The 14776-nt window shown below is 39.5% G+C and overlaps 1 long non-coding RNA gene across 1 annotated transcript; it reads left to right on the top strand.

Moving 5' to 3' along the window:
* The first annotated feature begins 4995 nt into the window (after positions 1–4995).
* On the top strand, positions 4996–10511 carry LOC148699882 (uncharacterized). The gene is made up of 3 exons (XR_015973711.2): positions 4996–6922; positions 7110–8039; positions 8133–10511. It is a non-coding gene; the product is annotated as an uncharacterized LOC148699882 (long non-coding RNA).
* Positions 10512–14776: the final 4265 nt, after the last annotated feature.

Below are 14776 nucleotides of genomic sequence, written 5' to 3'. Positions count from 1 at the left end.
TCTGTGCCCAGCTCATACCAACAGATCGGGACCTAACATGATGCTCATATTATAAAACCTACATAATAGAATCGATCTATGGCAACACGCTCTTACATTCATGATAAAAAGCTAGCCAACTCCATCTTCAATTCTGTAGGCTAGATTCATTGTTTTGGGATGGCCATACGGATTCTAAGTAGGTTTTAGAAGATGTGAAACAGACATAGTTTTGATGATCAAACATAGTCAGCATGGAAGGTATGGAGTATAGTTCGGTCATGCTTCCACCCAAGGTTTATGATCAACCCATACCCAAGGACCCTAGAGGCATGTTTGGATTTTCTTACAGAATTAGGCTAAAAAAACCTGAAGAATTCATAGATTTGACTAGCACAACTAGCAAGATCATAACCAACATCTAGGCTAAGCTTGTATTCATAAAATATCTAGAAACATGTAGCCTGTGATCTTTCCAATTATACTGGCCCAATCCACAAATTCTATAGAATTTTTAGACTATTTCTATAGGAAAATCCAAACATGCCCTAAATGGATGTGATCCTCGCCGATCCCTTCTGACCTACACACTAACAAAGACCGCTCATACACCAATAGCATTGCAGATTGGTTGCTAATTATGGGTGCACTCCAAGGAATAATTGAATTTCAGATTTTTGGGTGATACCATACCTAGGGACATACTTTCTTTCAATGCCTCTGGCATGTATTATGTAAGCATGTAAATGTGGCGGTTACACTGTTCTATAATCAAAAAAAAAAATTATATGCAAGCTTTTGTAACAGGATTTAGGCCCTTAGGGTACTAGAAAGTTGAGGAGGTGCAACTGAATACCATTCATGCAGCCTTGATCACTTCATTCATTAGAGTGATTCTAAATATCTATCTATTCCTCTCCCTCCATTCAGCTCTACGAGGCTTCTTGACTCATCAAACTCGCACATAAATTCCATCGTGAGCTGAAACACGAGTTATGCGACGGAGGCAAAGCTCATGAAAGACTCATGAACTGCCGAGTGACAGCATTCTATAGAAACTAGCTAGAATCATTTATAGCTCATCCTTGCACCCATGAATCATTTTCAGGTGCATCAATCTAAAGTAGCAACTAGCAAAGTTGTTGCTTGTTTTGATAACGAGACCTTAGTGCCTCATGTCCTACCTGTCCGTCCAATCCTCCTACTCTCTCTCTCTCTCTCACAGAATCTTGCCACATCCCTAAGTTGGCACATTGTGGAGACCCCTCCACCTCTTCCATGGACATTTTCTCTTCCCTCTCATGATCCGCTGAATCATAGTAATGCATGTTATTTTGGTTGGAATGTTCAAATGTAAGTTGCAAGCCATTATATAATTGCATATGAAGTCATTGTGAAGTTAAGATTACTATTTTTCTCCTTTGATTTTTGAATGGAATGAATATACTACAGAGAAGCGGGGTGGTAAAAAATGTGCTTCCTAAATTAAACTTGATTTTTGGCTGATTCTTTTAGATCTCTATAGCATGACACATAGCCATTGTACACTTTTAATCTTCTATAAAATGAAGAGCTTTTTTACGTTTAATTCTCTTGATTTCAGAAGGCGTGGGTTGCTCCACTGGTCGTGGTCGGAAATAGAGAGGAGGGAGACTCCTAGTCGGAGTCTTTCTTTCTCAATTCATCAGGGTTGGACGGCCTCTTCAGGCCAACCCACAAGCCCAATATTCAGTGTGGGTTCTCACATACTTCTCTTGTTTAAACTCTGACGTCCTCGTCAGGCTAAGGGTTCAAATCCATTTAAATCTTTTGTCACAACCCTCGACCACACTCAAAATAGCTAGCTATAATGTATTATTTGGATTTCTTAATTCTGTATAAGTATCCAAGATTTACCTAGCGAATAACTGATGTAGGACTAAACACACGCCTGCAGGGGTACTTACATATTTCCTCCGTTCAAATCCTGATGTTCTTGGCAGGTTAAAAGTTCAAATCTAATCATAAGCATCACAATCGGCCTATGGTCAGCCTTCATGAACTCGTGCTGCTATATCCTCTGGTCCACATAGGCTATGGGCCGAGTTCGCTCTGATACCATTTGTCACAACCTAAGACCTCACCCAAAATGGCTAGCTAGAACGTATTATTTGGCTTTCTTGATCTTGTATAAGTACTCAAGATCTATCCAACGAATAACAAATGTAGGACTAAACACACGTCCGCACGAGTCCTCATATACTCCTCTTGTTTAAGCTCTAACGTCCTTGTTAAGCTGAAGAGTTCAAATCTAATCACAAGCACTACGATCAACTCGTGGTCAGCCCTAATGGATCTGTGTTGCATTGTCTTCTAGTCCACATAGGTTATGAGTCGGATCCGCTCTGATACCGACCTCATCCAAAATGACTAGCTGGAAAGGTATTATTTGGGTTTCTTGATCTTATATAAATACCCAAGATTTAAGTTTCTTAATCTTATATAAATACCCAAGATTTATCCAGCGAATAATTGATGTGGGACTAAACACATGCCCGCACGAGTCCTCACACACTCCTCCCATTTAAGCCCTGTGTCGTCCACTCTGATACCATTTGTAATAACCCATGACCTCAACCCAATTGACTAGTCAGAAAGGTACTATCTGGCTCCTTAATCCTATATAAGTATCCAAGATTTATCCCAGCGAATAACCGATGTGGGACCAAATCCCTCCTCAAGAACATAGCGGCACCACCTTCCTCGTTCTGGCGGTAGCTTTCAACATCACCACTCGCTGAGTCATCTCTCATCTTTCTTCGGAGGTTCCTTAGGCCTCTCCTTCCTAGAACCAACCCTATGTATTGATTGGGCCGTCCTACTGTCAGGATTGGCTTTATTTGTTAGGGTTGCCAAATCCTTTCATCCCAGGAGGCCTTCTGAAGCCTACCATTCTCTATCAGCTCCTAGGCTCAACCTTCTCCAATTCAAAATCAAACAACATGGCTGGACCCAAGGGCAATACTTACCCCTTTTTTTTTCTTTTTTTTTTCCTAAAACAAATATTTTATACATTACAAGTACGAATACACCCAATAAAGTCAGAAAACAAAAGGTCGTGAAGTGCCCGGAGCAACTCTCCCCCCGGCCCATATGGTGCTCTCGGAGTGACTGGCTACGCTGGTAGCCACCCAATCCGCAATCTCGTTAACCTCTCTAAATACATGCTTAGCCTGGAAGGCCATCCCATCTCTCACTATTACCTAAATATCTCGAAGCAGGGGTGATCCACACCACCACCTCTCGGACTCCTTGGATCCAACTGATCATTGTGATCGAGTCATCCTCCAGTATGATCAAGCTGGCCTGTAATACTCGCAACGCATGATGAAGGCCCGCCCAAACAGCCCGCAGTTCAACACCAGAGACCAAAATATCGAAAAGCTGATGGCCACCAACTGCCAACATTCTGGAGTTCGGGTCCTATAGTACTTATCTTCCCATCCTTGCTCCAGGCTCCTAGTGCTTGCATATGCCTTCTTGACTTGACCTCCTCAAAGGGCTCTGGGTCTACCTTCTAAGCACGTCCCTACCTCTTCTAGCTCCAGAGTCTAGATGACTACTCCGGTGGCCGATGAGTTATGTTCCCTCAAAAAATCTCTAGCTAGTCATCTCTGATCATGCTGCTGCTACTTCTTCGGAACCTGCCAGTGCTAAGAGAAGTGCCTGCCTATGCAACAAGAAGATTAAAGCCCTTGGGCTGGAAGAACACAGTATGAAGGAAGAAGATATTATGTTTATCAACTCGCTTACTACTAGTGACCTTGTTAAGTTGGGGAAATGCTATGGATTGATCCAATCCAAGGATGATGCGGCTTCAGTTAGCATAATAAAGAATCTAGAGCTCGAGCACTGCAAACTCAATGTCTCCATTGCTCATGCAGTAGTATGAATCTTCCAGCTTTGTCAGGCACTGTTTTGGGATGTTGTGTGTTGGCAGTTGTCAAAGTGGGCGTGGGTGCTGTTGTGTTTGGTTCTCAACGAAGGGAAATGGTTTTTTCCTCCTCTCTCTCTTTTCAACACTCCTTGGCTAGATAGTTACTTCCTCTCAAGCTTTCTTCAGATCACTTTAACTCAGTTTTATTTACTTACTCAATGTTAGTTCTAGCCAGGACTGTGAGGGGTATGGGGTTAGCATCGAAGTGATGCCTAATTAGGACATTGAAGGACTCTATGCATTGGATTGCATGTCTCCAAGAAGCAAAAATTAGTCACCTAAATCCTGAGCTTCTTCGATTGGCTTGTGGCTAGCTCATCTGGAGAGTTGTTAACAATTTGGAACCAAACCGTCAGGCTAAGATTTCAAATATATTCAAACCTAATCACAAGTACTATTATCGGCCCGTGGTCAGCCCCAATGGATCCGTGCTGCAGTGTCCCCTAATCCACATAGATTATTGGCTGAATCTGCTCTAATACCATTTGTTACAACCCAAACCTCAACCAAAATGGCTAGCTGAAATATATTATTTGGATTTTTTAATTATGTATAAGTATAGAAGATTTATCCAACTAATAACCAATGTGGAACTAAATGTACTTCCGCACGGGTCCTCACAAAGGGAAAGTCTTATAATAAGGGCAACTTCTCTATCAACATGGAATTCTTCTTCAAAAACGATGAATTAAATGGATTGTGACCAATGTATATGGTCTCATGATCACAAGTGTTACGTATTCCATGGGAATTGGAGTTGACTTGATCAACTCAACCACTCTCCCACCATAACCGTGTAACTAACTGATGCGTGGAAGAGTTGGTTACGGCTGGAAAATCTCTCTGCCATTGGATATTATCGTGTGGTGTTTTGGAAATGGGTGTGTGGTGTTACAGAGAGTTAGGTGAGTTTTTGGGATGTTTTACTATTTCTTCTTCTCTTTTGGAAAGTTTCTTTGGTTCTTCTTTTGGGTGTGATGCTTAGTTTGGTTTAGAAGCATATTGGTGAAGAAGGTGAAGCTTTTGATTAGGGTGTAAGGTCTCTTCTCTTTGTACTTCAATTTCTGATAGTGAAGTCTTCTTCGATGCTCTTCCCGTGGATGTAGGAGGATCATTCTTGATCTTCGAACCATGTAAAACTTGGTGTCTTATTCATTTCTGTGGTGTATGCTTGCTAGAATTTATATCTGATATTTTGCATAGTAGCAGATTACATACTATTGCTTGTGGTTTCGCTTTTGTCGATCTATTTTGCTGCAGGGTATTGAATATACCCCTTTTATTTATAACATCTGGTATCAGAGCCTGTTTTCTTCTGTGATTCTGACAATCTTTTGGTGCTACAAATATGGCTACAAAATTTGAAATAGATAAATTTGATGGCAAGATTGATTTTGGTCTGTGGCAGAAAAGAGTTAAGGCACTGTTGGTCCAACAGAATCTTCATAAGGCCCTTCTCAGCATGGAGAAGTCTGGAAAGAAAGATGATGAGTGGGAAGAGATTGATTTGAAGGCAATGAGTACAATCCAGTTGTGTTTAGCAGATGAAGTGATGTACAATGTTGCTGACATTCAAACTGTTACTGAATAATGGCAAAAGTTAGAAACTTTGTACATGTCAAAGACTCTCACAAACAAGCTCCATCTGAAAAAACAACCTTACAGTTTGCGTATGTCTGAAGGCACAAATATCTTGGTCCATATGAATACTTTCAACAAGCTAATCGCACAACTTCGCAGTGTTGAGGTTAAGGTGGAGGAAGAGGATCAGGCTCTTCTTCTATTGTCTTCTTTGCCTAAGTCCTATGATCATTTGGTGACCATAATCCTCTACGACAAGGATATGCTGAAGATGGAGGAGGTCAAGGTGACTCTGCTGTCAAATGAAAAAAGAGACAAACCTGCTGAAAGTGAAGGTCTAATAGCAAAGAGTTTTGGTCAAGACAGAGGACGTCAGAATAACAAAGGTGATAAGAAGACTCGTGGTCGGTCTCGTTCCAAATCAAAAGGATGGGACAACCACTGTAATTATTGCAAGCAAGAAGGTCATTAGAAGAAAGATTGTCCCAAGTTAAAGGAGAAGTTCAAGCAGAAGAACAAACAAGCTGAAGAGGCTGGTGTTGCCTCAGATTTTGAGGTGGAAGATGTGCTCACAATCTTCTCAGGTATGGACTCCTTCAGTGAATGGATTCTTGATTCGGGTTGTTCCTATCATATGTGTCTACACAGGGACTAGTTTGCAACATATGCTTCACTTAATGGTGGCAGTGTTCTTATGGATAACCATATTGCATGCAAAATTATTGGGATAGGAACTGTGAGAATCAAGATGTTTGATGGAGTTGTGAGAATATTGATAGATGTAAGACATGTTCCTACTCTGAGAAAAAGTTTTATTTCTTTAGGCACTTTAGATGAGAATGGTTACTCTTACAGTGGCTCGAATAGAGTAATAAAAGTGAAGAAAGGTGCATTGGTTGTGATAAAGGGAGAAAAGATAGGTTCACCATGCAAGTTGATTGGAAAAACTGTTATAGGTGATGCAACAGTTACATCTTCTTCAGATAACGATGCCACTCTGTTGTGGCATGCTAGGCTCGATCACATGAGTGAGCGAGGTTTGTTGGAGCTGCACAACAGAAAATTGCTCGAAGGTATAAAATTTTGTAAACTTATTTTCTATGAATTATGTGTGTTTGGCAAACAGTGCGGGGTGAAGTTTGTCACTTCTACAAAGAGGAGCATGGATATTTTAGAGTATGTGCACTCTGATGCCTGGAGAGCATCTCCCGTGACTTCTCTAGGAGGAGCTCGTTATTTTGTCACCTTTATAGACGACTTCTCTAGAAAAGTTTGGGTTTACTTCTTGAAGCATAAATTAGAAGTTTTTTTTGAAACATTCAAGAAGTGGAAAGCTGCAGTTGAAAAGACCACTAGAAAACAAGTGTCTTCGCACTGACAATGGTGGTGAGTACATCTTAGATGAGTTTAAAGAATTTTGTGCAAAGGAAGGCATTGTTCGGCATTATACTATCCCAAAGAAAGCACAGCAAAATGGGGTAGTTGAAAGAATGCATGGAACATTGCTTGAACGTTGCCTACAAATTATTCTGATTTACATATATTTGACTGCCCTGCTTATATGTTGTTGCAGGATGGTGAGAGGACTAAGCTGGATGCTAAATCAATGTGGTGTATCTATTTGGGTCACTAAGTCAAGGTGAAGGGTTACAAGTTGTGGAACCCTGTCACTCAAAAGGTAGAGCTAAGTAAAGATGTTATTTTTGAGGAAGTATCTATGTTAAAAAAAGGTTCAGAAACATGTTCAAGATGAGAAGAAGTCTAGTACTTTAGTTTAGGTAGAGTCAAGCACAGATAATGAGATTGGTGGTGACACTGATCAGGAAGATTCTTCACATTAGGAGGAACCAGTTGTACACCCACAGGAAGAACCTTACTGTATTGCAAGGCAGAGGAAAAGAAGACAGATTCAAAAGCCATTGAGATTTCAGGATACTGTTGCTTATGCTTTACCTATTGTTTCTTCTGACCCATGTTCATTTCAGGAAGCTATGGAGAGTAAGGAAAATAATAGATGGTTGAAAGCTATGCAAGAAGAGATGTTTTCTTTTCAGAAAAATCAAAGTTGGGAGTTAGTTCAGCTTCCCAAGGGTAAGAAACCAATTGGCTGCAAGTAGGTTTACAGAAAGAAAGAAGCTTCGTCAATTGTGGAACCAACAAAATACAAAGCTACATTAGTAGCTAAGGGATTTGCACAGAAAAGGAGAGTTGACTTTGATGAGATTTTTTTCTCCAGTTGTGAAATATTGTTCTATAGAGTTATGCTTGCTATGGTAGCTATGTGGGACTTGGAACTTGAGCAGCTAGATGTAAAAACTGCATTTTTACATAGTAGTCTAAATAAGGAAATGTACATGCTGCAGTCAGAAGGATTTGTTAAGACTGGCAGTGAGAAACTTGTGCGTAAGTTGAAAAGATCTCTGTATGGCTTGAAGCAGGCACCAAGATAGTGGTACAAAAAGTTTGATACCTTCATGTTGGCACATGGCTATACAAGGAGCAGGTATGACAGTTGTGTTTACTTCAGATTTCTGTCTGATGGTTCCATTATTATATTGATGCTCTATGTTGATGATATGTTGATTGCTTGTAAAAGTTTGCAGGAAATTTCTACGCTCATACAGGAACTTAGCTCAGAGTTTGAGATGAAGGATTTAGGAAGTGCCAAGAAAATTCTTGGCATAGAGATCCAACGTGATCGGCATAATGGCAAGCTCTGGTTGACTCAGAAAGGATACATTGACAAAGTGTTGGTCAAATTCAATATGAAGGAGGCCAAAGCAGTGAGTACTCCCCTAACACAGCATTTTAAATTATCATTGCAGCAATGTTCAAGTTTAGAGAAAGAACATCAAGAGATGCTCAAGATACCATATGCAAGTGTGGTAGGTTGTCTGATGTATGCCATGGTTTGTACTAGGCTAGATTTATCTCAGGCTATTAGTGTGGTTAGCAAATATATGGCAAATCCAGAAAAGAAACATTGGGATGCTGTCAAATGGATTTTGCGTTACTTGAAAGGCACATCAGATGTTGGTTTACTATTTCAGAAGAACACTGACATGAATGTTTTAGTTGGTTTTGTTGACTCTGATTATGCAGGTGACCTGGATAAAAGAAGATCTACTTCATGATATATTTTTACTTAGGTGGTGGTCCAATCAGTTGGAAGGCCATGTTGCAAGACATCGTGGCATTGTCAAAAACCGAGGTTGAATACATTGCTGCAGTGGAGGCTGCTAAAGAGGCAATGTGGCTAAAAGGCTTGGTGAAAGAACTCAACATTGCTTAGAAGAGTGTTAGATTGCATTGTGATAGTCAGAGTGCTATTTGTCTCGCAAAGGATCATGTTTACCGTGCAAAAACAAAGCATATTGATGTACGATATCACAAGCTCAGAGAGTTTATTGCAAATGGTTGTATTCAGCTTGTCAAAATTCCTACTCAAGATAATATAGCTGACATGATGACGAAGCTTTTGTCCGGGGTCAAGTTCAAGCATTGTCTTGACTTGGCCAATGTCCGTGTTGCTTGAGAAGTGAAGGCCCCAGGGAGAGGGGGTGTAATATTTGTGAAGAATTCTATGTCAGTCAAAGAAAACACTCTCTGGTGAAAGTGCTGAGTTGATCGTCGTCAAAGATGGAGAATGTTACGTATTCCATGGGAATTGGAGTTGACTTTATCAACTCAACCACTCTCCCACCATAACCGTGTAACTAACTGATGCGTGGAAGAGTTGGTTACGGCTGAAAAATCTCTCTGCCGTTGGATATTATCATGAGGTGTTTTGGAAATGGGTGTGGTGTTACAGAGAGTTAGGTGAGTTTTGGGGATGTTTTACTATTTCTTCTTCTGTTGTGGGAAGTTTCTTTGGTTCTTCTTCTGGGTGTGATGCTTGGTTTGGTTTAGAAGCATATTGGTGAAGAAGGTGAAGCTTCTGATTGGGGTGTAAGGTCTCTTCTCTTTGTACTTCAATTTCTGATAGTGAAATCTTCTTCGATGCTCTTTCCGTGGATGTAGGAGGATCATTCTTGATCTCCGAACCACATAAAACTTGGTGTCTTATTCATTTCTGTGGTGTGTGCTTGCTAGAATTTATATCTGATATTTTGCATAGTAGTTGATTACATACTATTGCTTGTGGTTTCACTTTTGTCGATCTATTCTGCTGCAGGGAATTGAATATACCCCTTTTATTTATAACACACAAGAATCGGCTTTTATTCTTTGAAGAGCTCAAAACTCTAAGATCTTCATCCCCGGACCCTGGGCTACAATTGGCTACTTTAATGTTATTAGATTCTCTAGTGAACGTATGGGTGCAAAGAGCAGCGCTACAACAACGAGGGAATTTAATAGATTTATTAACTCTCTAGCATTGATAGAACAGGATATGGCCAACGGAAGGATCACTTGGTCAAACTTCAAAGAACAAGCAAGTCTTGCCAATTGGACAGGTGTTTTTGTTTCATTGGAATGGCACAGTTGTTGGAATATTTTAAAATTTCAAGTCTGCCCTTCTTTGTCTTTTGTCCTTTGTCTAGTCCACTTTCTTTAATCCCACATTGGAAAGAGATAAAACTCAAAAGGCCTTTATGTAGTATTCGACCTTTTAAACTTGGTGAAGCAAAGAAAGTAAGTAGCCCACGCGCGCACTAGCCCAATGGAGGCCAAAGGCAAAATTTGTGAATTCGATCCGAAAACGTTTCACCAGATGCGTCGCGCTCGATCATCGCATGCAAGGGAGGGTCCCCCCTACGCGGGTGCGAGAGGTGGGTTTGAGTTTGACTTCTTTTTGCCGTTTAGTTTTTTGAATTTAAATTTTATAACTGTTTTATTTTGTCTCTTGTTTTGTCCAAGGATTAAGATAAAAAAATATTATCTTCATTCTCTCTCTGTTTTTCCGTATTTCCGACAGTCTCTCTCTGTATTTTGTGTTCCTGAGAGGATACTCTCTTCATTGTTCCGTCTTCCTGAGCGGTTCTGGGCTATTCAATAGAGTCACTGCATCTGCGAGTGTATGCTTGGACTGATCCAGTTGTTGTATCCTGGAGGATAGGCTGCCATTACCTGCTACACCGAGATTCATTCTCTGAAGGGCGCGATCTATTCTTAAGAACAGTGAAATCACGCCTCAACTGATAAGTTCTTCCTTCTTTCCATCTATTATTTTTGCAACAATCTTAAGAATAGATCGACATGGATTCTGCTATGATTACTGCTAGATCAATTCCTGATACTTCTAAAATTGAGAGTTTCAATGGTATGTATTTTAAGAGATGGCAAGAACGTGTTTATTCTGCATTGGATATGCTTAATTTTGCTCGGTATTTAAATCAGTCAAAACTGATAGAAGGGTCTGAAGATTTTGACACTAAATTCAAAGAGTGGGAACATGGAAATAAAATTTGTAGGCACACAATTCTGAGTACACTGTCCAATGAACTTTTTGATGTCTACTATTCATACAAAGAAGCTATAGAAATTTGGAAGAATCTGAATAAAAAATATGTGTTAGAAGATGCTGGAATACAAAAATATGCTATAAAAAATTTTCTGCACTTTCAAATGTCTGAAGATAGGGAAGTGATTGAAAGGAAAAAGCCAGTTTTTGCATGCACGTAATTTTAAAAATTTTCAGAAAAATGCAGCGGAAAGATAGAATTAAACTCTTTAATTCCAAGCATGCAAGGGAGATCATATCTCAAAAATAAATTACAGGAACATTTAAACTATTTATGTAAAAATAACTATAAGTATGATTAATCATAGAATTAGAAAATCAGCAATTCTTGTTAAGTTCTAAACCTAACTAAGATAAAATAAATCTCATACCTTATGATGAGAGGTTGGATTTGAAGATCTGAAAGTCAAGCCTCATAGCCACACACGTGTCTGGCCTCTACGGATGATCCACGCGAAGCTCCGGGTTGATCTGATCCTGCGGAAGTGCTAGCTTGCGCGGAACCCTGCTGTGGCTGATTTTGTTCTTCCTAAAATCAATCAACCTTTGATTGATCTTATGAGATGAAGGAAGAAGATGAAGAAGGAGAAGAGGAGAAGTAATGAAGTGACCCTTTTCTAAATTTTTCAGAACTCTAAGTTCTTAAAAAAATCATAATCACTAAATCCTTGGCGTGGAGAGGAAGAGGAGAGAATTAATTCATAATGTCTCTCTTGCTACCCTTTTATAGATTGGGTTTAAGGCTTCTCCTAATCTTATTAGGAGTATGGGACTATAACCCACCTTTGGATTAATGCCAAGTGTCCAATCCTTGTGCTCATAGATGCATGACATGTGTCCACTTAATCAATTGATTAATTTTCTAATCACATTAGGATTCCTAATCTCATTAGGAGAATTAATTGATTTGGGGGCATGCATCCTACGACGCCATGTGGACTTTAAAGTCCGCATAGTGTGAACATGACTTAAGTCATATTCATCCTACGACGACATGTCGTCTTTAAAATCCGCACAAACCTTGGTTTAATCAAATTGACCCAATCATGAACCCAAATTAATTTGGGTCGAACCCAATTTGATTTGGCTCATTAAATCAGCCCAATTGCAATCCAATTGCAATTAATTCAACTTAATTTTTTATAATAATGACTCTTAATTGACTAGAGTCAATCCCAATCCAATTGGGTCAAGTCCGATCAATTAGGTTATGCCCAATCGGCTCGGATCGAACCCGATCAAATTAAGTCAAACCCTAATTTAGTCCAAATTGAATCTAATTCAATTTGGCTTAATTAAAGTCCAATAATTCAATCAAATTGAATTTATTAGTAATCCAATTACTAATTAACCCTCTAATAATTTAATAATTATTTTAATGCAACTTTTGCTTAGGATAATTTGTCAATCGAATTGACCAAATTACCCCTGAATGATTCTTAATCATTAATCAGTCATTTGATCAACCTAGAAACTTCTATGCGTGTGACCCCATAGGTTCGAACTTAAGCCGGTAGCACAAGAACAACTTCTTGTACTAATCGAAATGACCATCTAACAATGATATCCGACGTCCGAATAGGCCGAATGATCGCAAAGCAACATTCAAAAACCCTTGGACTATGGTTACCGTATAATTTATCCCTATGACTCCTAAATGCCAGTATGATTTCAGAGTTCTGTCAACTCTGTAATAAGTACATCCATAATGTGATTCAACTTTAGAAATCCTGTGACTTCTCACAAGGATTACCCTGACCAAGGTTTTGCTAAATTGAACACAAGGCATTATCTCCTGTTTCCAGGAGGGGTCAATTCTATCTTGACTCACAACTAACTACGCAAGTACTTGACTATACCCAGTGACCTTCCATCACTGAATTTTAAATTCAGATAGTCCAGTACCAAAGTACAGTGAGTTGCTTGTTAGTCACAGGTTGCGGTCTCAGGTCAGAGGGCCAAACTATACCTATATCCACTCGAAACATCTCTTGACAGTAGAGCGTTCCGAAATTGGTCACGTTCAGTGAAATGTACTCCTACACTTCACCTGTGTGACATATCAGTATCTCCACACTCCTTGGTTAAGAGGATAACCAACGTATATGTCACACAACGACCTAATCTCGATAATGTTGTCCTCCTAGTAACAGCATATCATTTGATCGCGAATAATTTTAAGAACTTGAAGATAAATCCTCCTTTATCATAAAACAAGTCCTATGGACTTCATCATATAAGAGTTCATTTGAAGATGTACAATAAAATGATGAACAATGCCAAATAATATTTTATTAATTTGTCAATTCATTTACAAAATTTAATCATCAACGCACTGATGTTTGACTCTTAGGATACAATTCCTAACAACTCCCACTTAGCCTAAAGCCAATAGGCATAGTATCTAATACCCATCTTCGACTTGTGTTCGTTGAACTCTTTAATGCCGAGGACTTTGGTAAATGGGTCAGCCAGATTTTCTTTTGTGTCAATCTTCTGAAGATCAATATCAACTCGTTCGACGATCTCTCGAACCAGGTGGTAGCGACGTAGAATACGCTTGGTCCGCTGATGTGCTTTAGGTTCTCTTGCTTAAGCTATGGCTCCTGTGTTATCACAAAATACAGGCACTGGATCATCAATGGAGGGTGTCACTCCAAGCTCAGTGATGAGCTTCCGCAACCATACAGCTTCCTTGGCGGCATCAGATGCTGCAATGTATTCTGCTTCACATGTAGAATCTGCCACTGTATGTTGCTTGGAATTCTTCCAGCTGATGGCCCCACCCTTAAGAGTAAAGATATATTCCGACACGCTCTTGCTATCATCTTGATCTGACTGAAAACTTGAATCGGTATATCCTTTAAGTTTTAAGTCAGAATCATCATAGACAAGCCACTGGCCTTTAGTATTTCTTAAATACTTAAGAATGGTTTTTACAACCTTCTAGTGGTTGCTACCTGGATTAGACTGGTATCTGCTCACTACTCCTAGTGAGTACGCCACGTCTGGTCTAGTACATGTCATAGCATACATTATAGATCCCATTGCCGAAGCATATGGAATTCTATCCATACTCTCTCTTTCTTTAGAGGTTATCGAACAATCCCTCTTAGAGAGGCGAATTTCATGGCCCATCGGAAGATAGCCTTTCTTGGAATTAATCATACTGAACCTCTTCAGTATAGTATCAATGTATGTGAATTTAGATAATCCAATCAATCTTCTAGATCTATTTCTATAAATCTTCATCCCTAGGATGTAAGATGCTTCTCCCAAATCCTTCATGGCAAATTGAGATGATAGCCAAACCTTTATTCCTTGTAATGCAGGAATGTCATTTCCGATTCGAAGAATGTCATCCACGTACAAAATAAGAAATATAATAACTGAACCATTTGCCCATTTATAAATTCAAGGTTTCTCTTCATTCTTAATGAAGCCATACGATTTGATCACCTTATCAAATCGTATGTTCCAACTCCGTGAAGCTTGCTTTAATCCATAAATAGATTTTTGAAGCTTGCACACCTTAAACTCATCCGTAGATATAAAACCTTCAGGTTGCATCATATACACCTCCTCTTCTAAATCTCCATTTAGAAAAGCGGTTTTACATCCATTTGCCAGATTTCATAATATAAGTGTGATGCTATCTCAAGTATAATCCGAATGGATTTGAGCATTGCCACAGGAGAAAACGTCTCGTCATAGTCAATACCATAACGTTGACGATATTCTTTGGCAACCAGACGGGCTTTATAGGTTTCTACCTT

The sequence above is a fragment of the Phoenix dactylifera genome, chromosome 15 (assembly GCF_051530095.1).
Source record: "Phoenix dactylifera cultivar Ajwa chromosome 15, Ajwa_hap1_PhDact_Kaust_v1.1, whole genome shotgun sequence".
Taxonomy (NCBI): Eukaryota; Viridiplantae; Streptophyta; class Magnoliopsida; order Arecales; family Arecaceae; genus Phoenix; species Phoenix dactylifera.
The sequence above is the reverse complement of the archived record's forward strand: the minus strand, read 5'-3'. Positions and strand labels throughout refer to the sequence as shown.